Source organism: Ictidomys tridecemlineatus, chromosome 5, assembly GCF_052094955.1.
Source record: "Ictidomys tridecemlineatus isolate mIctTri1 chromosome 5, mIctTri1.hap1, whole genome shotgun sequence".
Lineage (NCBI taxonomy): Eukaryota > Metazoa > Chordata > Mammalia > Rodentia > Sciuridae > Ictidomys > Ictidomys tridecemlineatus.
In genome coordinates this window covers 9,150,940-9,174,166 of record NC_135481.1, presented here as the reverse complement: position 1 = coordinate 9,174,166, position 23,227 = coordinate 9,150,940, and the positions used below count along the sequence as shown (strand labels likewise).

The 23,227-nt window shown below is 38.9% G+C and overlaps 1 protein-coding gene and 1 pseudogene across 2 annotated transcripts in view; both read right to left on the bottom strand.

Annotated features, from left to right (window-relative positions):
• Ptpn9 (protein tyrosine phosphatase non-receptor type 9) overlaps window positions 1-23,227 on the bottom strand; it is an 86,938-nt gene that overhangs the window by 47,026 nt on the left and 16,685 nt on the right. The gene's annotated exons all lie outside the window — the stretch shown is intronic.
• On the bottom strand, window positions 4,323-4,942 carry LOC106144806 (ras-related protein Rab-9A-like; annotated as a pseudogene).

Below are 23,227 nucleotides of genomic sequence, written 5' to 3'. Positions count from 1 at the left end.
AAAGACACAAGATAGAATCAGGTCTGAAACCAAATAAAGTTAAAATTTATGCAACACAAAGAAGCTAGAATTAGGTTCAGAGAACAGGACTTCTTAGCATATGGAAAAGTCATGAGGGGAGATCAGAGCTCCTAACTAAGATATAAATAATTGGTCTCAAAGGGTGGGGTAGAACGGAGAAGATATCACAATTTTTTTATTGTTGTTGCTTTTTAGTTTTGGTGGGGACTGAAAACAGGGGTGCTATACCAGTGAGCAATATGCCCCGTACTTTATATTCTAGATAGGGTCTTTCTAAGTTGCTGAGGGTCTCTCCAAATTGTTGAGACTGGCTTTGAACTTGCAATCCTCCTGCAACATCCTCCGTAGTTTCTAGGATTACAGGTATGTGCCACCATGCCTGGCTGTGTTGTTTTTTAAGGGGAAAAAAAGTAGCTGGGTCCTCTGAGGGATTATATTATATAATGCAGTGTAGTATAGCAGTCTTAGAGGCTATTTTGGTCCCACAAGCCAACTGGGCACAGCAAAACAATCAGAAAATGATTTGGGCTTTGGAATTAACAGAACTATTTGACAGCAGCAAAACTATTAAGAAGAATTTAAATTAAAAGGCCAAACTGGGCTAAGTAGAAGAGTGCTTGCCTAGCACATATGAGGCACTGGGTTTGATCCTAAGCACCACATAAAAATAAATAAAATAAAGGCATTGTGTCCATCTACAACTAAAAATATTTGAGAAAAAAAAGGCCAAACTATTCTTTGTGCTGACCCCATAAGACTTTCCAAGCTTTACACTGCAGCCTAAAGATTGGGCACTAGGATGCAAAGAATAATTAGTAGCCTCTAGCCTCTCTGGATAATGATTTTGGGGAAAGCAACTAATGGGGGTGGGTAGGGATTTTTCATTTTTGCTGTCTGACCTCAAGCAGGAAATATGTTTGTTTCTAGAATTGATCTTAGTCCTATTTCTCCTTACATTATAACTGATTTTCATTCTAGCCAAACTACTCTTCTACTCCTTTATTTTAGAATGATTTGAATCAAGATTTTGAGCATGTATTCTCTGAATTGCTAAAGACTTTCTACATAGCTATTATGCCCCTTCACACTAGAAACTTTTCTCAGCTATTAATCCACAATGTGATCAACCTGATGAGAATTCTGAATTTTAACCATATTCCTATTATCAATCAACTGAAAGTTAAGATGTTATTATTTAACATTCATTATTAAGCATCTACTATTTGTTAAGCTATATCAATGCTCAGATGTATAAGTAATAGCTGGGTGCACTATTGCACACCTGTACTCTCAGCTTTTCAGGAGGATTAGGCAAGAGGATTCCGAGTTCAAGGCCAGCCTGGTAAACTTAACAAGACCCTGTCTCAAATAAAATTAAAAAGGGCTGGAGATGTAGCTCAGAGATAGAGTACACCTGGGTTCAATCCCAGGTTGTTGTTTTTTTTTTGGGGGGGGTAGTATAAGTAATACAAAAATGAGGTTTGCTTCAGAATTTCATTTTAAAATCGAGTCAGGTACAATGGCACATGTCTGCAATTCCAACTACTCCGGAGACTGAGGCAGGAAGATCACAAGTTCAAGGCCACTCTGGACAACTTAGCAAGATCCTGTTCAAAATAAAAAATAAAGGGCTGGGGACATAGCTCAGTGGTCCAGCAGCCCTGGATTCAATTCCAGTACTTCCCCCAAAATAAATAAATCAAATAATTTAATTTAATTAATCTAAAGTAGCTGGGGATGTTACTCAGTGATTTGCAAGGCCCAAGGTTCAATCCCCAGGACCACCAAACAAAACAAAAAACTTAACTACATGATCATGGGCAAGGGCAATCTTTCTTCACAAAATTTTTGAGTTGAAAAATAAGGGGAGAAAGGGTAATGGCAATGACCTACTTCAGAGTCTTGGCAATAAGTTCTACCTTGCAAATACAATCCAAATTGCTACATATTATTTAAACAACTAACAAACCAAAATTCCAGGAGAGTCAGCAATACCTCTAACAGAGCACCTGACTCTTCCCTCAATTTCTAGGAAAGGACAAAGAAACTTTATAAACTAGGGAAAAGTCTAAGAGGCCTGAAGCTGCACCTAAGCTTTAAAGCCTTACAACTAAGGCAATATAATTTACATCACTGGAAATGGAAAGAACCAGCAAAGACAATCAGGCAAAGTACATGAAAATAGTCAAGAAATAAAGGTCATAAAGCAAAGCTTTCAGAAGATCATTTTGGCTCAGAGTCAGTTGAAGTCAGACGAAAGAAATGAGTCCCAGAGAAGACAACAGGGCAAACTTAGATCTTGTCCAAGAAAACATCTAAGATGCCTCCATGGATGAGCGCCCAGCATTAGAATGAGGAAAGACCAAAGGGAAAAGAAGTGGGCACAGAAAGATCCCAGTAACAAAACTCAGAAGATCAAAAGTTTAAGGCCAGCCTCAGCAATTTAGTGAAGCCCTAAGCAACTTAGTGAGACTTTGTCTAAAATAAAAAATAAAAAGGGCTGGGGATGTGATTCAGTGGTTAAATACCCCTGGGTTCAATCCTTGGTAAACCACCCCCACACCACCCCCACCCCAAGGGAAAAAAAGAAAAAAAAAAAAAAAAACTCCTCAGAAAGCTTTCCAGAAGATTTTGTAAAGGGTTTTATGTTTGGGGCTACAATAGGTCTGAACCCCAGAGTACTCTCCCACTGAGCTATAATCTGAGACAGGATCTCACTAAATTGCCAACACTAGCCTAAAAACTTCTGCCTCAGTCTCCCAAGGACCAGGGATTACAGTAACATATCACTGTGCATAGCAAATAAACATATTGTCTTTTAAACCCAGTCCTCTACAGGGCTTATCTGATGTTGCTCGTAGAATAAAGTACCAGAATAATAAAACATACTTTCCCCAATGCTTAGCTAAGTATACAATATGTTTAATAAAAATAATTGACAAATTAGGTTGGGATATGGCTCAATGGTAGAGTGTTTGCCTAGCATGTGCAAGACCTTAAATTCAATCCTTTTCACTGGAAGAAAGGAAGGGAGGGATAAATCAGTATACAGGTTGAAGCAGAACACCTAAATGACCAGGAGGTGAGATGAGCTCATCATATACCCAACTGTTAAGATAATTATTTGGGGGGTTTTGGTATTAGATTTTTTTTCATTCTTTTTCTTGGGGGGAAGGGTACAAGGGATTGAATGAAGAGGTTTTTTTTAACCACTGAGCCACATCTCCATTCCTTTTATTTTTCATTTTCAGACAAGACCTCCCTAAGCTGTTTAGGGCCTCACTAAGTTGCTGAGGCTGCCCTCAAACTTCTGATCCTCCTGTCTCAGTCTCTCGAGTTGCTAGATTACAGGCATGCATTACTTTGCTTTTTTTTTTTTTTTTGATACTGAAGATTGAACCCTGGGATAGATTACCACTGAACCACATCTCTAGCCCTTTTTATTTTTATTTTGAGACAGGGTCTTGCTAAATTGCTTAGGGTATCACTAAATTGCTAAAGCCAGTCTTGGATTTGTAATCCTCCTTCCTCAGCCTCCTGATTCACTGGGATTACAGGTGTGCACTCCTACACACAGCTGGATTTCAAGCTTTAATATTTAACATTATTACTTTAGGAATTCATTTTCTCAAATCAACAACAGAGTACTAATTACATAAAAATGTGTGGTGAGCCGTGTCAGCGGACCGTGGTCGCCATTACAAGATGGCGTTGATAAGCGCCATGGCCTGTGATAAACAACTCCTTGTTTTGGGAGAGTTGGCACGTAGCTGTAAAACACCCTATGAGAAAGATCCATGTGGCAGTTGTGCATTGGGGCTTGATGTGCTTTATCAAGGCTGGGGCGCTCGGGTGAAGGAGTAGTGGTAGAGTAGAAGTAAGAGTAGGAGTAGTGGTAGTAGTAGTAGTAGGAAAAGAAGCTTCCAGAGACACATAAGTAAAGGCCTGAATAAACTGCTGTGTCGTGTCCTCCTTGCTGGCGAGGGGTCGCGGCAAAAATGAATAAATATAAAAGTAGTTCTCCATTTTCTGGTGCGGACAGGAGGAAAACAATCCAAGTATAACTTCTAGAACAGTCAAGTTTTTTGTTTTAATTATATTAAACTGTGATCGTCCCATTTATTAGCTCTAATTTATATATTCAAAGAAACATTATTAGATAACTGCTACAATTTATGAATGTAAGGTGCCATTATTGAGTAAACAGATCCCTCCAAAAAGGATGGATGTGTCCCTTCTCTCACCAATTAATGAAGCAGTAATAAACATTTAGTCTGAGTTTATTATTAGATGACACACTGCTACAAACTCTTATCCACACTAATGTTTACTTTGTGACATGTGAGGTGGTTAGAACACACCAACAATCTAACAATCAACAACAAGCTTGGCTTGGTCTTCCGGTGAATACTGATTTTGTTTGTCTGAATCAGGTGATCTGACATTGTGGCATCTTCTGTACTTGTTACAAAGTAAACATGGTGGCCACTGTCCCTGCACCTGACTTGGGCTTCTTCTATAGATACCTGCCACTCACTTATGTTGATCCTGTTGCCCAAAATCACAAAAGGAAAGCTTTTCCCAGCTCTTTTACATCTGCAGAAAATATGAATTCTTTCTTCTAGTTATTTAAGTTCTGGAAGCTCCGTGAATCATCACATTAAAAGTAAGAAGGCAACAGCTAGAACCTCTGTAAAATGGTGTTCTTGGGCTTCCAAATGGCTCTTGACCAGCTGTGTCTTAAATCTGCATGGTAACAAAATGTCCACCCACCTCAAAATCTTGGTTTAAAAATTCCACACCTATTGTATGGAAGAGCTGGGCATTAAGCTTATTAGTTTTATATCTGTTCATGGGGAACTCTTCCCACCTCCACATCTCCCAGTAGAATTACTTTAAAAAGCAATGATTTTCCTGCCAGTTAATCTTACAAGTTTTTTTTTAATATTTATTTTTTAGTTTTAGTGGACACAATATCTTTATTTTATTTTTATATGGTGCTGAGAATTGAACCCAGTGCCTCACACATGCTAGGAAAGCATGCTACCATTTGAGCCACATCCCCAGCCCCAATCTTACAAGTTTTGACTTCAGAACCCTTAATAGTTCAGTTCAAGCATCACTACCTCGTAGGATTGTTGGGAAGATTCACTCAGGTTATGGGACAAAAATGTTCTGTCACAGTGCCAAGCTCATTAGAGCAGTGCAAGAACAGAAAGAGGGCCGGGGTCTGGGTAAGCAAGAGGGGACCAATGGCACTACCCGACTCCAGTTCTGGCTACTCCAGCCTGGATGAAGGGAACAACATGGCCACCAGCCTAGGTAGGATAGGGGTGGTAGAGAACTTTTCATTTTTCATAAATAAACCATGCCCTAAGAAAAAGGTACACAAGTTTCACATACTTCCTTCAAAGTACATCTTGCCTTCCTTTTTTAATAAACTCAGTTGTTCAAAAGTTCTAAATGTCCTGTAGCTTACAAGAGCTGTTGCCTTGAACTGACCTCTGTCCCCCTGCTGGTCAGGATGTTATTCTTGGCCTTAAGCAGGGGAACAATTCCTCCTGGTTTGGCCTGACCAGACCTTGCATGAAGAGAGTCCAGTGTACTGTAAACATTGATGTGATATTTACAGATACAAAACATACACACACCACCTGCTCTCTTCAGCCTTTAAGTTACTCTCCTACATCCCTATCCCTCTGAAAAAAATGGACCTTTGAAAGGAGTCATTAACAACCTTTTTCTAGAAAACTCATCAGATTTCCATCACTGTTTACACATGGATTCAACATCATAACCACCGAATACAGACGGATTTGTAATCCAGCTGGTTACTAGAAAAAAAGTCCTAGCAACTTTAATGAATAGCATACTCTTTGGGAGGGATAAGTAAAATTCTTCAAATTAATATTCCGTGATTTTCCTGGTGAAATAATGGGCCAAAAGATCAGTTGCAACTTAGAAAATATTTCAACTCAAGGTCAGTGGTTTCAGTGTATCTAGGCTTATGATAAGCATGAGTTGCTGACACCTGGCAATTAAGGCATGGTCACAGTTTTAAACAGTTTTGGTCTTACTTTAAGAAAAGGTTTGGGGCTGGGGCTGTGTAGCTCAGTGGTAGAGTGCCTGCCTCACATATTCGAGGCACTGGGTTTGATCTTCAGCACCACATAAAAATAAATAAATAAAGATACTGTGTCCATCTACAGCTTAAAAAAAAAAAAGCAAATTTAAAAAAAAAAAGAAAAGGTCTGAATTCATATATAGAAAAAATTAATATTACCACAACCTGCTCCAACCAACTTTTCCAACAAAGGTAAGATTTGTCCTAGCATAGACAAAAGGCTCTCTATAATTACGTACTTCTCCTATAATTGTATTAAAAAAAAAAAAAAAAACAGCCAGACACAGTGGCACACTCAGGAAGTAATCCTAGCCACTCACAGAAGCAAGGCAGGAAGACCACAAGTTCAAGGCCAGCCATAGCAACTTAGTGAGACCCCACCTCAAAATAAAAAGGGCTGGGGTGTAGCTCAGTGGTAGAACACCCCTGGGTTCAATCCCCAGTACTGTAAATAAGTAAAAACAAGTTTTCTGACTAAGATCATGGAGCTAAAAATACTAGAGAACCTGCTATAAAACAGATGAGCGTTTCAAAGAGAATAAAACCGACAACATGGTCTCTGTGTTACATCAAACTCCCAAAAATAGCTACAATTTGGAGATGAGTTTTAGGCAAAGGGTTAACTATCCAAAAGATCAAGGAATGTGTTGGTACTCTCATTTTCACAGGTTGTACCTAAATCCTATGTTCCAAGACAACCTTGAGAGAAAGTGAAAAGCCAGAACTAAGAAAACTGCTCCTGAAATAAATGAACAACTTTCTCCTGAGTTTTTAGCCACTTAATGAACCATCAAAAAATTAATCTAGTGTGGGTTTGTGAATCAGAAAGAACCCATCCTTCCCATTTTTGTGTGCTATTTGGACAAGTCATTTAACCCGTCTGGGATCAATTTCCTCATCTGGAAAGATAAGGCTGAATGAGACAATAAACGAAAAAGCATTTACTGTATGTGGCACAAGGTAGTCTCTAAATGGAAGACTATTTATTCCCTTTCTTCTTTACTCCAGTCACTAACAGTCACACTAAAATTTCTTTCAATAGAGACAGAGTTCCTTAGAATCACATGCCCCCTCTTTCTTTAGCCTATATAATTCAATCTCTCTAACAAAAATGTGTACTTAAATGTTAGAAAACTCCAATATGTATTCAACTCCAAAAAAGTTTCTAAAGGTGCCAGATATGGTGGCACACACCTGTATTCCCCCAGAGATTCAAGAGAATGAAGCAGGATTCCAAATCCCAGCCTGGACAACTCAGTGAGACTCTGTCACAAAATAAAAAATAAAAAACAAAAGCTGAGGGCTTCAATTGTGGCTCATTGATAGAATGCTTGCCTAGCATGTGTGAGACCATGGGTTCAATTCTCAACACCACATATTAATAAACAAAATAAATGTCTATTGACAACTTAAAAAACAAACAAAAAAAAAACAGCTGGGCTGCAACTCAGTGGTAGAATGCCCCTAGGCTTACACACTTATAAACACACACACACACACACACACACACACACACAGTCTCTAAAGAACCAATTCCTCCTCATTCATGCTCTGTGGCCATACAGAAACAACTGCAGCCAGGAATCCTTTTCTCCCTACTATCCCACTACAGTGGCAGCTCCAGGGATTAACATGACCATCCTGAACACAATTCTTTCTAACATCATCAAACTAATGATTACCTGCCATTATAATAAAGAAAGTACTTACTATATACATTATAATAAAGGAAAAATACAATGCAAAAATACAGTTAGGCTGGGCTTGGTGGAGCACACCTATAAACCCACCAGTTTATGAAGTTGAGGCAGGAGGTCACAAATTTGAGGCCAGCCTTAGCAATTATAGTGAGGCCTAAGCAACTCAGTGAGACCCTGTCTCAAAATAAAAATAAAATTTGGAGATGTGGCCCAGTGGTTAAGACCCTTGGGTTCAACCCCTGGTACCTACCCCAAAACAAGAAGGCCAGACACAATGGCAAACTCAGCTTGGAGGCGAAGGCAAGAGAATCACAAGTTAAAAGCCAGTCTCAGCAATTCAGCAAGGCCCTAAGCAACTCATCAAGACCCTATCTCTAAATAAAATATTAAAAAGAGCTGGGAATGTGGCTCAGTAGATAAGCGCCCCTAGGTTCCAATCCCTGGTACCAAAAATGAAAGAAAGAGAGAGAAAAAAAAGGAAAAAAGCAGTTACTCATCTTGAACTGAATACTTAAAGAAAATGAGGGGCTGGGGTTGTGGTTCAGCAGTAGAGCGTTCGCCTAGCACGTGCAAGGCACTGGGTTCCATACTCAGCACCACATAAAAATAAATAAATAAATAAATAAAATGTATTGTGTCCAACTACAACTAAAAAAAGAATGAAAATGATTGAATATAATACACCATGTCTATTTTTTTTAGCAAATTTGAGGTTACCTTCGTTATTTCAAGATATACGCTACTTCCCCATTATTCTCTGACAAATGCATTAGTAAAACTACTTTCCCCTCTTGCCTGTTTTCTCATCTTTACTTCATTGTGAATTACTGCCTTTTTGTGTCTATTAATCCCTCAGTCCACATCAATCTGCTAGGAAGCAGAATCTAAGCAAACACATACTAATTTGTGTTAAGGCAGCAAGGAGAGGTTTACTGAATTTCTAAATTAAAAATACAGTTTTCCATTAGCACTGTTACTGCACCAAACATGGAAATAAACCTAGTCTCTTTAAATTAATATTTACTGGTTTATCCCGAATATTTTCTTTTTATCAGGAAAATACTGCCTTATCTTAAAATGTGATTTTTAAACTGGGCAATGGTGTCTGGTGTTTTTTGTTTTTCCCACTGTTAAGAATTAAACCCAGGGTCGTTTTACCATCAAGCTTCATCTCCAGTCCTTATATTATATGAGACAGTGTCTCACTAAATTGCCCAGGCTGGCCTCAAACTTGCTATATCCTCTTGTCTCCAGCTTCCTGAGTTGCTGGGATTATAGGCAACTGTCTGAAGCAATGCTGTTTTATAGTGCCTTACTTTACTAGGGATGGAAGAGGGTTTAAAAAACTTTTCTGATTTTATGATGCTATGAAACAATGATAATGGAAACTTTGAGGGGGAATAATCCCATCCATATAGCTGCTTGCTTGCTGCTGTTTTGTTTTGTTTTGTTTTGACATATTGGGATTGGATTCAAGGGACTCACATGCTAGGTAACTGCTCTACCACTACATTACACCACTAGTCCCTCATCTCTTAATGATTTAAAATCTAAAATCAACAGAAAATGCTAATAAGGGGCTGGGGATGCAGCTCAAGTGGTAGCACGCTCGCCTGGCATGCGTGCGGCCCGGGTTCGATCCTCAACACCACATACAAACAAAGATGTTGTGTCTGCCAAGAACTAAAAAATAAATATTAAAAAATTCAAAAAAAAAAGAAAATGCTAATAAATACATAATTTTATAATTATGTCCCTACAATCACCAAAAGAAGTGAGGGGAAAGGGAGAAAATTAAAAGGAAAAAAAAAAGCCAGATACAATAAAGCACACCTCTAATGGAGGCAGGAAAAATCAAAAGTCCAGCCTGAAAATTTGGCAAGACTCTATCCCAAAACTTTAAAAAGGACTGAAGATACAGCTCTACAGAGCACCACTGGATTCAATCCCCAGCGGGGCGGGGCCTTGAAAGAAGGGAAGAGCTTCAGGGAAGGCTAGAAGAAAGGATTCTACTGGTATCTACTGTTTTAGTTGAGAAAATAATTTCCTCTCTGACAACTCTCTAGGATTAGCAGCAGTAATATTTCTCTTCAAAGCAACAGTACAGTAGAGCTCTTTCGGGGATGCAGTCATAGTCAAGAATTTACAAGTATTGCCAAGGGCCTATTCTATGCTAAGATTATAGAAGCTGTGGAGAAGATACAATATAAAAACTCCATTCTGGGGCTGGGGTTGTGGCTGGCGGTAGAGTGCACACCTAGCATGTGGGAGGCCCTGGGTTCGATCTTCAGCACCACATAAAAACAAATAAATAAAATAAAGGTATTGTGTCCAACTACAACTAAAAAAATAAATAGACATTTAAAAAAAAAAAAACAACTCCATTCTGACCAGTCGAAGCTTCCTACACCTGTAATTCCAGCTACTAGGGAAACTAAGGCAGAAAGATCACAAGTTCCAGGCTAGCTGGTGGAACTCAGCAATAAAATAAAAAAGGCTACAACTAATAAATGGGCAAATAAACAGACACTTATCAAAACAAGATATACAAACGGCCAATAAGTATATTAAAAACTGTTCAACAACTATAGCAATTAACGAAATGCAAATCAAAATTACACTGGGATTTCATCTCACTCCAGGTAGAATGGCACCCATCAAGAATACAAACAATAAGCCAGTGCATTGATGCATTCCTGTAATCCCATCAATTTGGGAGGTAGAGGTAGGAGAATTGCAAGTTCAAGGCTGGCCTCAGCAACTCAGGGAGATCCTCTGCAACTTAGCTGTCCCAAATAAAAAGGACTAGGGATGTAGCTCAATGGTAAAGTACCCCTGGGTTTAAACCCAGTAGAAAGGAAGGAAGGAAGAAAGGAACGAACGAACGAAGGAACAAACGAAGGAAGGAAGAAAATAAATTTTTAAATGCTGGAAAAGATATAAAGAAAAAGGTACACTTTTACACTGTTGGAAAGATTGTAAAATAGCACAGCCTCTATTAGAATCAGTTTGGAGTTTCCTCAAAAGAATAGGAATGGAACAAAAATAAATGCTAGGGCCAAATACCCATGAAGAAAGACCTAATATCCACCTCCTGAGAAACCACATGAGGATGGTTCCAAAACTGGAAACTGTTCTATGTATTACAGCAATCACTATGTAAGAATCAAAGAAGAAAATATTAACTGCTATTAAAGGATTAACATCACACTAGAAAGGAACAATAGGAAACCAGCTCTCCAAAAGTCCAAAGCTTCAGGCAACACCAAAGGACCAGAGTTAATAGATCTATTAATCATTAAAAGTCCCTCAGTGCTAATGACTTCTTACCATCAAGAAATGCAGAGTAGGGGCTGAGGTTGTAGCTCAGTGGTAGAGTGTTTGCCTCCCACTGGTAAGGCACTGGTTTTGATCCTCAGCACTACATAAAAAATAAATTAATTAAGATATTGTGTCCCTCAAAAATAAAAAAAAGAGTTAAAAAAATAAATAAAAGGGGTTGGGGATGTGGCTCAAGCGGTAGCGCGCTAGCCTGGTATGCGTGCGGCCCGGGTTCGATCCTCAGCACCACATACAAACAAAGATGTGTGTCCGCCGAAAACTAAGTAAGTAAGTAAGTAAGTAAGTAAATAAATAAATAAATAAAAGTATAGGGGTAGGGTTTTCAGCATTCCATCAACCAAGTATGAAGGCCCCAGACCAGGAATAGCCTACCTCAAATATCTGACGTGAAGAAAATGTTCTGTTCTTTTCAAAATGTTATTTCTGTTTCCCTTGGCCCATGGGTCTCTTCACATAAGAAAGCATCACGAAGGAAAGCAATTTAATCCATAGTTGATAGAGGATTCCCCTAACACACTCCAAAAAGTATGACCCAGCGAGAAACAACTACAGTAGCAACCATTTGTGAAGCATTTAAGACTCACCAAAGTGGGAACATATATTATATTCAACAGCCCTGGCAAGCTAAGTATTGTTAACCATATAAAGAAATCAGCAGGGCACAGTGACTGAGGTTCATCCCAGTGACTCTAGAGGCAAAAGCAGGGGAATCATAAGTTTGAGGCCAGCCCGGGCAACTGAACAAGTCCATGTCTCAAAACAAAAAATTAAAAGGGATGGCAACGTAGCTCAGTGGTAAAGTACCTCTAAGTTCAATGCCCAGTATCTTTCTCTCACTCACACTCACTCACACACACACACACTCAGTCTCTCTCTCTCTCTCTCTCTCTCTCTCTCTCTCCCCCTCCCTCCCTCCCTCCCTCTCTTTATCTCAAAGATTCACACAACCTAGGCAAGCTGTCCAGGGGCGGTTTAATAAAGGGCACAACTGGTGTTCTGAGGTTTAAATCCAAGTGTTTTCAAACTGTGGAATGGAAAGATTGTAAGACACTTATCATTCATCTCATCAAGTAATACATAAAGTTTGTTTATCTAGGCACAATATTACTCAGAAAGTATTCACAAGAAACTGGAAACATCTCTGAGGAGAGCTGGGTGACTAGAGACACTGAAAGAAAGACTATTTTCCCTTCTGTTTTGTTTGTTTTTTGAGGTAGAGTTCTTCCCCAGACTGGCCTTGAACTCCCTGAGTTCAAAGAATCTTCTTCCTTCAGTGTTCCCCATAGCTGGGATTACAGGCTCTTGCTCCTATATCTCATTTTTGTGTGTTGCTGGGACTAGGACCCAAGGCTTTAGATACTGTACATTCTAAAGTTTGGTATCTATGACATTATCTACTCAAGATGCAGAAATAAACATACAATGTTTTGTTTGTTTACTGTACTGGAGATTGAACCCAGGGGCACTTTACCACTGAGTTACATCCCCAGCTATTTTTATTTTGAGACAGTCTCCCTAAACTGCTGAGGCTGGCCTCCAACTTGTAATCTTCCTGCCTTAGCATTCCAAGTTACCGGGATCACAGTGTGTGTGCACCACTACAGTGGCACAATATATTCATTTTATAAGCCTTTAACTAAAATATATATACTAGGAATTTCTGAACATAACATTTTTAAAAGAATTTTAAATTATACCATCAAATAATGTTTGTCAATGATCTTAATTTAAGATCAAAGGAAATGAGTTAGGGGTAAAGAATTATACATGCATCCCCCACCAATACTGGGGATTGAATCCAGGAGTGTTTTACCACTGACCACCACCACCCCAACCCCTCACAGGGTCTTACTCAATTGCTCAGGCTGGCCTCAAACTTGCAATCTTCCTGCCTCAGCCTCCTGAGTTGCTAGGATTACAAGTGTATGCCACCATGTCCAGCTTATAGCTTCTTTTATGAACCTCTAGACCTAGTCAGGGATTCTCCAAGGCACTACAGAAGTGTGCCATTCTTACTTCCTGTTGGAGGCATTTGCCAATAACAAGCTGGCATCTCTAGTCTCAGGCTTAAAAGTCACTCTCCAGCAAAGGTTATCAAAAAGAATGAAGAACTCCCAGAAACAACAAGAAAACAAGGAAGTAAACAACTCAAATTCATGCCAAAAGCTTGAGGGGCAGAATATTACATAGAGGTAGAACAGAAGAAAAAAAAAATCTGGAGAATAAACAGGAAGCTCCTCACTCATCAACAAGAGCAAAATCATCTAGGTTCCCAGGAGAAAACAAAAGTAGTTGGTCATTCTCCATGAAGAACTTGAGGACAGATTGCCAACTGCTATCCACTCTAGCTAGTTACTAAGAGGGGAACCACACAACCAGAAGAAACCTAGAAAGCCTTTTAAAATAATAATAATTTAAAATAATCCAAACAACTTGGTAGGCCTTTAATTACATTTTTTTTTTAAAGCGGGGGTGGTGCTCTGGTAACCAGGGATTGAACCCAGGGACACTCAACAACTGAGCCACATCCCAGCCCTTTTTATTTTTGAGACAGGGTTTCACTAAATTGCTGAGGCCGGCTTTGAATTTGCAGTCCTCCTGCTTCAACCTCCCAAGCCATTGAGGTTACAGGTATGCACCACCACACCCACTTTAAAAATTTTTATCTCTTCTTGCAATTGATGGCTGAGACTTTAGGAAAGAAAGGAGGAATGTGAGTGGCTGTCAATAAACTGGGAGTTGGTTTTCCAAATCATGCTGAAACATTCCTCCTTTTCCCCTATAGCCAAACTTGGCTTACTCTTATTCACCCCTCAGGTCAGCCTAAATTCTACTTCTACCTACTACTTTTTACTATTTTCCAGTCAGATGGTGTCCACACAGAACCTGCTTCCAATGGATTGTAAGCTTGGGGAGGGAAAAGGAGAAAAGACTCCCATGATCACAATTATAAACTCAACACTAGGCACAGTGTCTGACACTATTCTGACAAGTAAATGCGTGAATAATGATGGGCTCTTGGCCTGCTGAAAGAGTGCTCTTCACAGAGAGTAAGAAGAACATGCCTGAACACTTGCCAATCTGATTATGAGAACTTAAAATTGAAAATGAGACAGCAAAAAAATCCCTGTATAAAACTGAACAAGAGAATACAAGAAATGACATTAGAAGAAAAGCAATGGAAAAGGTGAACATTAAGTCACAGAAAAAAATATCTGGAAATTAAATTGCCAATATCTTGATTTCAGAAATCTATGAGACATGCAAATTAAAATAATTTAAAGTAAATTTATGAATTCTATAAAATAAAAGATATGATCCTTACCCATGAAAATCTCAGTTTAGTGAATTATGGCTGGGGATATAGCTCAGTTGGTAGAGCGCTTAGTTCGCATGCACAAGGCCCTGGGTTCAATCCCCAGCACCACAAACAAAAAAAAAAACAATATGCCAATGTGGAGGCAAATCTCATTCAAATCTGAAGAGGGTAAACAAAAGGGGGAAGAAAGGGGAAGAAGGTACACACAACCTAAAATGTATTTCCCAGAAGAAATCCACAGACTACACAGAGTATTTCTGGAAAAGTATAAAAGAGAGTAACAGACATGATATAGCTATTGGGAATGCCCTCAACCTCTTTAATAATGAAAAATATGGACTATTTTCTTGACTCAGATCCTCAAATTGGCGGTAATATAGAGTTTGGGCACATCAAGCACCTTCACATTTGCTATATATCACATTTCCTTTAAAATGGGTTGGGGAGGTCTGGCACAGTGTACATGACTCTAATCCCAGCTACTCAGCTACTCAGGAGGCTGAAGCAATAGACAGCAGGCTCAAGGCCAGCCTCAGCAACTTATAGAGATCCACAGCAATTCAGTGAAACTCTTGACTCAAAAAATAAAAAGGGCTAGGGATGTAGCTCAGTGGTAGACAGCCCTTGTGTTCAACATCTAGTACCACCCCCTCCCCCCCAAAAAGGAGGTGGTGGTAGTCAGCACCACTGATCCTGGATTAAAGGTCCAGTTCTGCCCATGTCCATTTACCTATGGTAAGTCAAAACCCTCTCTACCACAAATTTCCTCATACAAAAAAGAGTAAGTCATGCAATACCTATAATCCTGTGGGCTTTGGAGGATGAGACAGGAGGACTGCAAGTTCAAGACCAGACTCGGCAATTTAGAAGACTTTCAGTAACTTAGTGAGATCCTGTCTCAAAATTTAATAAAAAGGGCTGGGAATGTAGCTCAGTGGTGTAGCATCCCTGGGTCAAATCCCCAGTACCAGAAAGAAAAAAAAAAAAAAAAGGAAAGAAAAGTGATGGAGCCTGAATAAAAATCCAGATTCTGAGGCTAGGGCTACAGCTCAGTGGTAGAGCGATTTGCCTAGCATGTATAAGGAAAAAAACAAACACGCAGGTTCTTTAACTCTAGAAAGCCTACATTTTTATCCATTGTATTATAATGCTTTTAAAATGCATATTAACAGAATTAAAATCTCATAATCTAAGATAGATACTGGTGTTTTTAAAAGAAATCCTCAAAAGTGAGATTGAGACAATTATGCAATTAGTTATAAGTTATTCCAATTTCAAATTTAAAGGCAGACAATCTGAAAAAAACTAATATGGCTGCACACCATTCTCCAAAAATGAGTACAGGTGTTAAAAGGGCACTCAAAGGTTAGGAGTATAGCCCAAACAGCAGGAGACGCTGGGCTTCATCTCCCACATGGCTAGGGGTAGGAGGCACACTCACAAACATACACAAAGAACAGTAAAAAAAAAAAAAAAAAAAAAAAAAAAAAAAAAAAAAGTGGTGAAAGAAAAGTCATAGCCCAGAATAAGCCAACTATTAACAAAGCAAATGATAACAGAGTTTTGTAAGAACTATCTAGGTCAATTTGTATTTCTTCCATTTCGTTATCAATAAGTATGAACTTCAAGAGGGGGGAAAGCATGCCTTGTGGAAAGAGAACTGAAGCTCAAAACAGTGTAGTCCCCTAACTATTCCAAATCAGTTCAAGCTCCAGATATCTAGAACCTGATAATCCTGAGAATTCTAGGGAACCTCTGCTGTAAATCTTTCCCCCTCCCCTTTTTGGTACTGGGGTTTGAATCCAGGGGCACTTTACCACTGAGTCATACCCCCATCCCTTTTATTTATTTATTTAAAAAATTTTTTTGGAGACAAAGTCTCGCTTAAATTTCTGAGGCTGGCCTCAAATTTGCAATACTCCTGCCTCAGCCTCATAAGTAGCTGCAATACCACGCTGGCTGTAGTGTAGATCTTGCTGATAACCAAGGTGTCAAAGTCTGGGGCTGACCAAATGTGATCCTAATTTGAGAAAGAGGGCATCTACTGAGTGTTAAAAAAGTTCCCAAGTCCCTAGCAACTTTCACATTAATTCCTGGCAAACACACCAATTTCTTTTTCACATATATACACACACTGAGCCCTAAAATGGATTATATTTTATTTTTTTATTTTTATTTACTTTCTTTTTTGATTTTTGAAGTGGTGGTCTTCCTGTTGCTCAGGCTCACCTAGAACTTCTAGATTCAAGCAATCCACCTGCCTCAATCTCCCAAGTAGCTAATACTCATTTAATTCTAATAATCCTTCAGGCATTAAACTTTGGATTCTTATTTATTTATTCATCTATGAAGTACTGGGGATTGAACCCAGGGATGCTCTACCTCAGAGATACACCCCTAGTCCTTTTTTTTTTTTTTGACACAGTGATTCCCTAAATTGCCAAGGCTAATCTCAAACTCTGATTCTTCTTCTGCCTCAGTGTCCTCAATCCTTAGGATTGCAAGTATTCACCATCACACAGGGCCTAGATTCTTTATTAAAAGGTGAATTTTAAACTTTTATAAAAGGAGTAGTAATAATCAGAAACGATTCAATGAAAACAAGGTTTTTAACAACACACACGACTACACTGAAAAATAAGATGGGCATGTGTGACTGGCATACACTTTAACTCCAGTAACTCAGGAGGCTGAGGCAGGAGATTCAAAAGTTAGAGGCCAACCTAAGCAACTTAATGAGACCCTGTCTCAAAATAAAAAAGGGCTAGGGATATAGTTGACTGGTACAGCACCCCTGTGTTCAATCTCCAGCACCAAACAAAGGAAAGAAAAAGAAAACTATACTGAGAAATAAAGAGCTATAATACGCAGCAGTAATATTCAAAGTCTTCAGTCTAGCAACACTGACACCACCCAGGAGTTGATGAGAAACACAGAGAATCTCAGACTTCACTATGCAAACCTGCCGAGATAGAATCTGCATTTTAACAACATTCACAGTTGATAAATACTGGGAACTGACCCTGGGAATGTCCTACCACAGAACTACATACCCAGGACTTTTGCAGTTTCACTAAATTTCTCAGGCTGACTCTGAATTTGCATCATCCTGCCTATAATCCCAAATAGCTAGGATTATATGTATGCACTACTACTTTGAGGGCCACATGTAATTCTTATAGATGATAAAGTTTGAATAGCATTGATATATAAAACAGATTTATTTCAGTAAATCAGTTTTTAAAAAAGTGCTCCCTATCTTTGTGGGCAGTAAAATTTCTGTTAATCTAAAAGGTTTTTTTTTTTTAATATTTGTTTTTTAGTTCTCAGGGGACACAACATCTTTGTTGGTATGTGGTGCTGAGGATCGAACCTGGGCCGCACGCATGCCAGGCGAGCGCGCTACTGCTTGAGCCACATCCCCAGCCCTAATCTAAAAGTTTTATATAAAAATTTTCTAGGTAAACTGTGAAGCAGTTGACATATTTATCTCATTTAATTCACATAATAACCCTATAAACTAGTATCGTATTTTATAGATATTAACACAGGTTGAATAATCCTTACCTGAAACAAGAATGGTTTCAGATTTGAGTTTTTTTAGATTTTTTGGAATACCTGTATAGATTATACCAACTGAACATCCCTAGTCTGAGCATCTCAGATTTTGGAATTTCAGATTAGAGAAGTTCAACCTGTAGTAGCAAGGATTAAAATAGCACTATCTGCCAGACACTATTCTAAGGACTTAGAGTAATATTTAACTCATGTGACAAACCTTCATGGTAGGTACTGTTTTATCCAGATTTTACTGAAGATGAAACTGAAGCAGAAAGAGGTTAAGCAATTCGCCCATAATCAGAGAATTCTGTAGTATCGCTTTTTTTTTTCTTTTCTTTTTTTTCTTTTTTGCAGTACTGGGGATTGAACCCTGGCACACAGCTGAGGTACAGTGCTTAACCACTACTTTCTATGGGCAAGTGTGCTGCCACAGTGGGACATAAAATGGCCCTGCTGGAAACAATAAATAATCACAAACCCAACCACCCAAACATAACCTTAAAAAAAAAAAATCAATAGTAACTAGGTGGGGAAAGGAGTGTTAAAGGAATACCCTAAAAGGAGAGAAAATTTATTGAGTGCCTATACAGAGTGCTGAGCTATGAGTCAAGTACTTTATATCCATATTTTATTCAACCCTTCCAACAGACATATTTAGAGATAACTAAGACATTTTAAGTATGAGAAAATGGAAGCCCAGAGAAGCTAAAGACCTTGCAGAGGGCTGAGGCTGTAGCTCAATGGTAGAGTACCTGCCTTGCATGTGTGAGATACTGGGTTCAATCCTCAGTGCCACATAAAAATAAATAAAGATATTGTGTCCATCTACAACTAAAAAAGGCCTTGAAGAGTCTCACTGTTTATGATCATACAACTAGAGTTCAAAACCAGTTCTGACTGTAGACCCCATGCTCTCTCCATTGATTTACTCTGCATCCATCTGTGTCGCAGTCCCATTGCCAGGGATGGCAATAGGCATATTTCAGAAGTCTGGTGTTCAAAACAAGGAGATCTATCAGAGTTGCAATACCTTCTTCAGTTATAAGGGTTGAATTTTGAGATTAGAATTAGAATCAGTTCCATAAACTCGGGGTGCTGTGCCATGCCTATAATCCTAGCAACTTGGGATGCTAAGGCAGGAGGATCACAAGCTCAAAGTCAGCCTCCGAAACTTAGCAAGTTCCAAAAGATCCAAACTAGATGGAGCAATGGGACAATGAGTAATAGAATGATATACAAAAGCAACGTGGTGTTTTATTGTGTTTTGGTGGTGCTAGGGACTGATCCCAGGGCCTCTCAGATAAGAGGCAAGTGCTACACTCCCAATCTTCAAAACAAGTTTGGAGTCAGACCATCCACATCTACAAAATGAGAGGAACACCCCACAATGTGGCAGGGAAGAAAACATACTATTTGTAAAGGTCTTGGAACATAAGGCTCAATAATTTTGGTGAACATTACATCTAATAAAATGAAATTTAAGAAGGATAAGTTCAAAAAAAAATCAATTGTTATTTATTTGATTTTTGATGCTGCAGATCAAATAAAGGGCCTTACCCATGCTATGCAAATGCTTTACCACTGAGATACATCCCCAGTTCTGAGTGCTAAACTTCTAAGAAAGTCACTGGCAAATTACAATCAGCCCAGTATAAAACCAGAATGGTAAGAATTCTGAAAAGAGTAATTAGCCCCTTCTTCCTGGTTCTACAATCCCTCTACTCCACACAACTGAAGCTACTTGATGATTGCTTCCATCTTGATTCTCCAGTAAAACATTCACTCTCATATATCCTCTCTAACATGATATATTCTCTCTCTCTCTCTCTCTCTCTCTCTCTCTCTGATTCAATTTGCAAACCCTAAGTCTCAAATGGCTCTGACAGAAGTGACTTGATGACATTCAGTTCAACATTCTAGGAGGTGGTACATCAAACTTGCTGCTAATCTATTTGTGGCCTGCAAATAAAACTTGTTGTTAATCTACATTAAATCTAATTGGCCCCATGATTTCTTCCTGGGATTAAGCCCCAACCCTCTGCTCTAGGTAACTGACGTCTATTCTGAGTCTCCTACTCAAGAAAGTAGAACTATTCCTGAACATCTCCTTGCACCACAGCTCTATTATGCCCTCAAAGGGACACAGCTGGCCAGAAGATTGCAATTAGGCAAAGCAAGTCATCTCAGAAGCTAATCTTAGATCTCAGCCATTTTAAAATCAATCAATACTTCCAAATCCAAGGAAGCTTACAGATAGACTCAGGAACAAACCTACAATGCTCATGCTGTTATACCAAGTGATCACCTAAAAGGCCATTTTCAAACCTACATAGAATGAAGCTTGAAAAAGCTGCCAACAATCTGAATGTTCTCACTGCAGTCCTCCATTTTCAATTCCAATTAGAACTGGGCTCAGTTCCTTAGCAGGACTCAGTAGTAAAATCCCATAACTCCTAGGACTAGATTCTCAAGACAACTGACACTAGAGTAACATGAGCTTTCCTATGGAAAGCCATGTCCAAGTTGGCAGGTCTTCCTGCCTGAATATAACAGCTGGTGTCCAATTCTATACCCTTGGAAGCAAAGCACATCTCCAGAGAACACCATCTGCAGTGAAAATCAGGTGTCTCAATGTCTTCTTTTCAATCATGTAGACATCCTGGTTCCATTTCTATTTCTCAAGTGGACAAAGACTCTACTCTTTCTCTGGATAGATGAGAGAAATGACAAATGATAGTCTTTGAAAACTTTACCTTACTGTTTACTGTTTCTTTCCCAGGGACTAAACACTCCTAGTCTAGAACAAAATGTTTCCTGGAGCTTTTTATCCAGATCAGACTAGCTTTATACCAAGTTCCAGAACCAATTTGTAAATACAGAACTCCCTTGGCTAAAGTGGTTCTAAATGTCTAAACTCACTTCTGGATGATTCTTTGGCCAACAATAGCACCCTAGGTATTTTCTTAATCACTAGTTTTCAAACTTTTTTTTTTTAAGTACTAGAGATTTAAGGGGAGGGGGGTGGGGGCTTTACCACAGAGCTACATATACCTAGCCCTTTTTGTTTTTTATTTTGAGACAGGGTCTCACTAAGTTGCTTTAGGACCTTGCTAAATTGCTGAGGCTGGCCTTGAACTTGCAATTCTGTTTCAGTCTCTCAAGTCACTGGGATTAAAGGCATGCACCGCCACATCTAGCTAGAAAGTTTTAATTTTTGAAAACAAAAGTACACTGGAAAATCCTGTGATTTTTTTTTCTTTTAATGGCAGTACTAGGAAATCTATGGGAGCTCAGTCACTGAGCCACATATCCCCACAACACTTTTTATTTTGAGACATGGGGTTGGTAAATTGCCCAGGCTGGCCTTGAACTTAAAATCCACCTGACTCAGCCTCCTGAGCCTCTGGAATTACAGGCATGTACCACATTGCTCAGCTAATCCTATACATTTTAATTTTGCCAACTATATCACTTTTAAGTCTCCAACCTAGCCAGTAATACCATTTTCTCTTCATTTTAGGGGCTTTCAAGACATAGAAGAGCTAGTCTCAGTGAGGCAATGGACATTTCCAAATAAAACTTTTATTAGATTCAAGGTTTTAGGTCTCTCAGGATCCCTTTTTTTGGTACCAGGAATTGAACTCAGGAGCACTTAACCACTGAGTCACATCCCCAGCCCTATTTTGTATTTTATTTAGAGAGAGAGTCTCACTGAGTTCCTTAGAGCCTTGCTTTTGCTGAGACTGTCTTTGAACTCACAATCCTCCTGCCTCAGCCTCCTATCTCAGACTCCTGATCTGCTGGGATTACAGGAATGTGCCACTGCATCCAGCTAGGATCCTCTTTCTTTATGATTATAAGAAAATATTTTGGAAATTAAAGAAAGTAAAAACAAGCAGAAAAAAAAATTAGGGGGAAAAATTTGCTTACTCAACTCCTTAGACTTGACAAGAATTGAAAATCTTCTAGATTAAATAAAATCAAAAGCATAAGTAAAATGAAGAAGCAGTAAAAACAATTTAAGAAGCAGAAATCTCATACCAGATATTAATAGATAAGTATACCATATACATTTTCTATTATGCTAAACCATAATATTTGAAAGAGTCTACATATAGAAATATAGAATACTAAAGACTGGTAGGTTTTTTTTTTTTTTTGGTAGTAGTTGAACACAATATCTTTATTTTATTTATTTATTTTTATGCGGTGCTGAGAATCAAACCCAGGGCATCACACATGCCATGCAAGAGCTCTACCACTGAGCCACAACCCCAACCCTAAAGACTGGTAGTTTTTAGAATGGTTATTTTTTGTTTCTATGGTACTGGGGATCAAACCCACCCACCTCAAGAATGCTAAAAACATACTCTTTGCTCTAGCACTGAATTACCCCACCAGTCCAACCAGTTTAGATTTTTTGTTTTGTTTTTGTACCAGGGGATTGGAGGTCACATTCCTAGCCCTTTTTATTTTTTTTTATTTTGAGACAGGGTCTTGCTAAGTTGCTTACAGCCTCACTAAACTGTTGAGGCTAGCTTTGAACTTGTGATCCTCCTGCCTCACCCTCACAAACCACTGGGCTTACAAGCCTGAGCCACCGCCCACAACTGTTTTTTATAAAGGCAAAAAAGTGTAGGCCTTGCTCATTGTGACGTGATCACAACGACTCAGGAGGCTGTGGCAGAAGAATCATAAGTTCAAGGCAGCCTGGGTAAGTAAACTTAGTGAGATAGTTCAGTGGTAAATCGCCCCTGGGTTCAATCCCTGGTACCAAAAAAAAAAAAAAAAAAAAAAAAAAACAACAACAACAAAAAAGAGCAAGTCTTATATCCTACAAGGCACAGTCAAATATCAATGTGAAATGTAATGTCAGGCTTCATGGCACACGCCTGTAATTCTAGCAACTCAGGAGGCTGAGTCAGGAGGATTCCAAGTTTGAGACCAAACTGGTCAACACAGCAAGGACCTATCTCAATATAAAAATTAAAAAGTAATAAATAAAAAAGACTTGGGGTGTGGTTAAGTGGTACAATCCCCAGTACCACAAAAAGGAACAGTCAGTCACCACAGCACACACCTATAATCTCAGCAACTCAAAAGGTTGAGGCAAGAGGATTGCAAGTTCAAAGCCAGCCTCAGCAATTTAGCAAGGCCCTA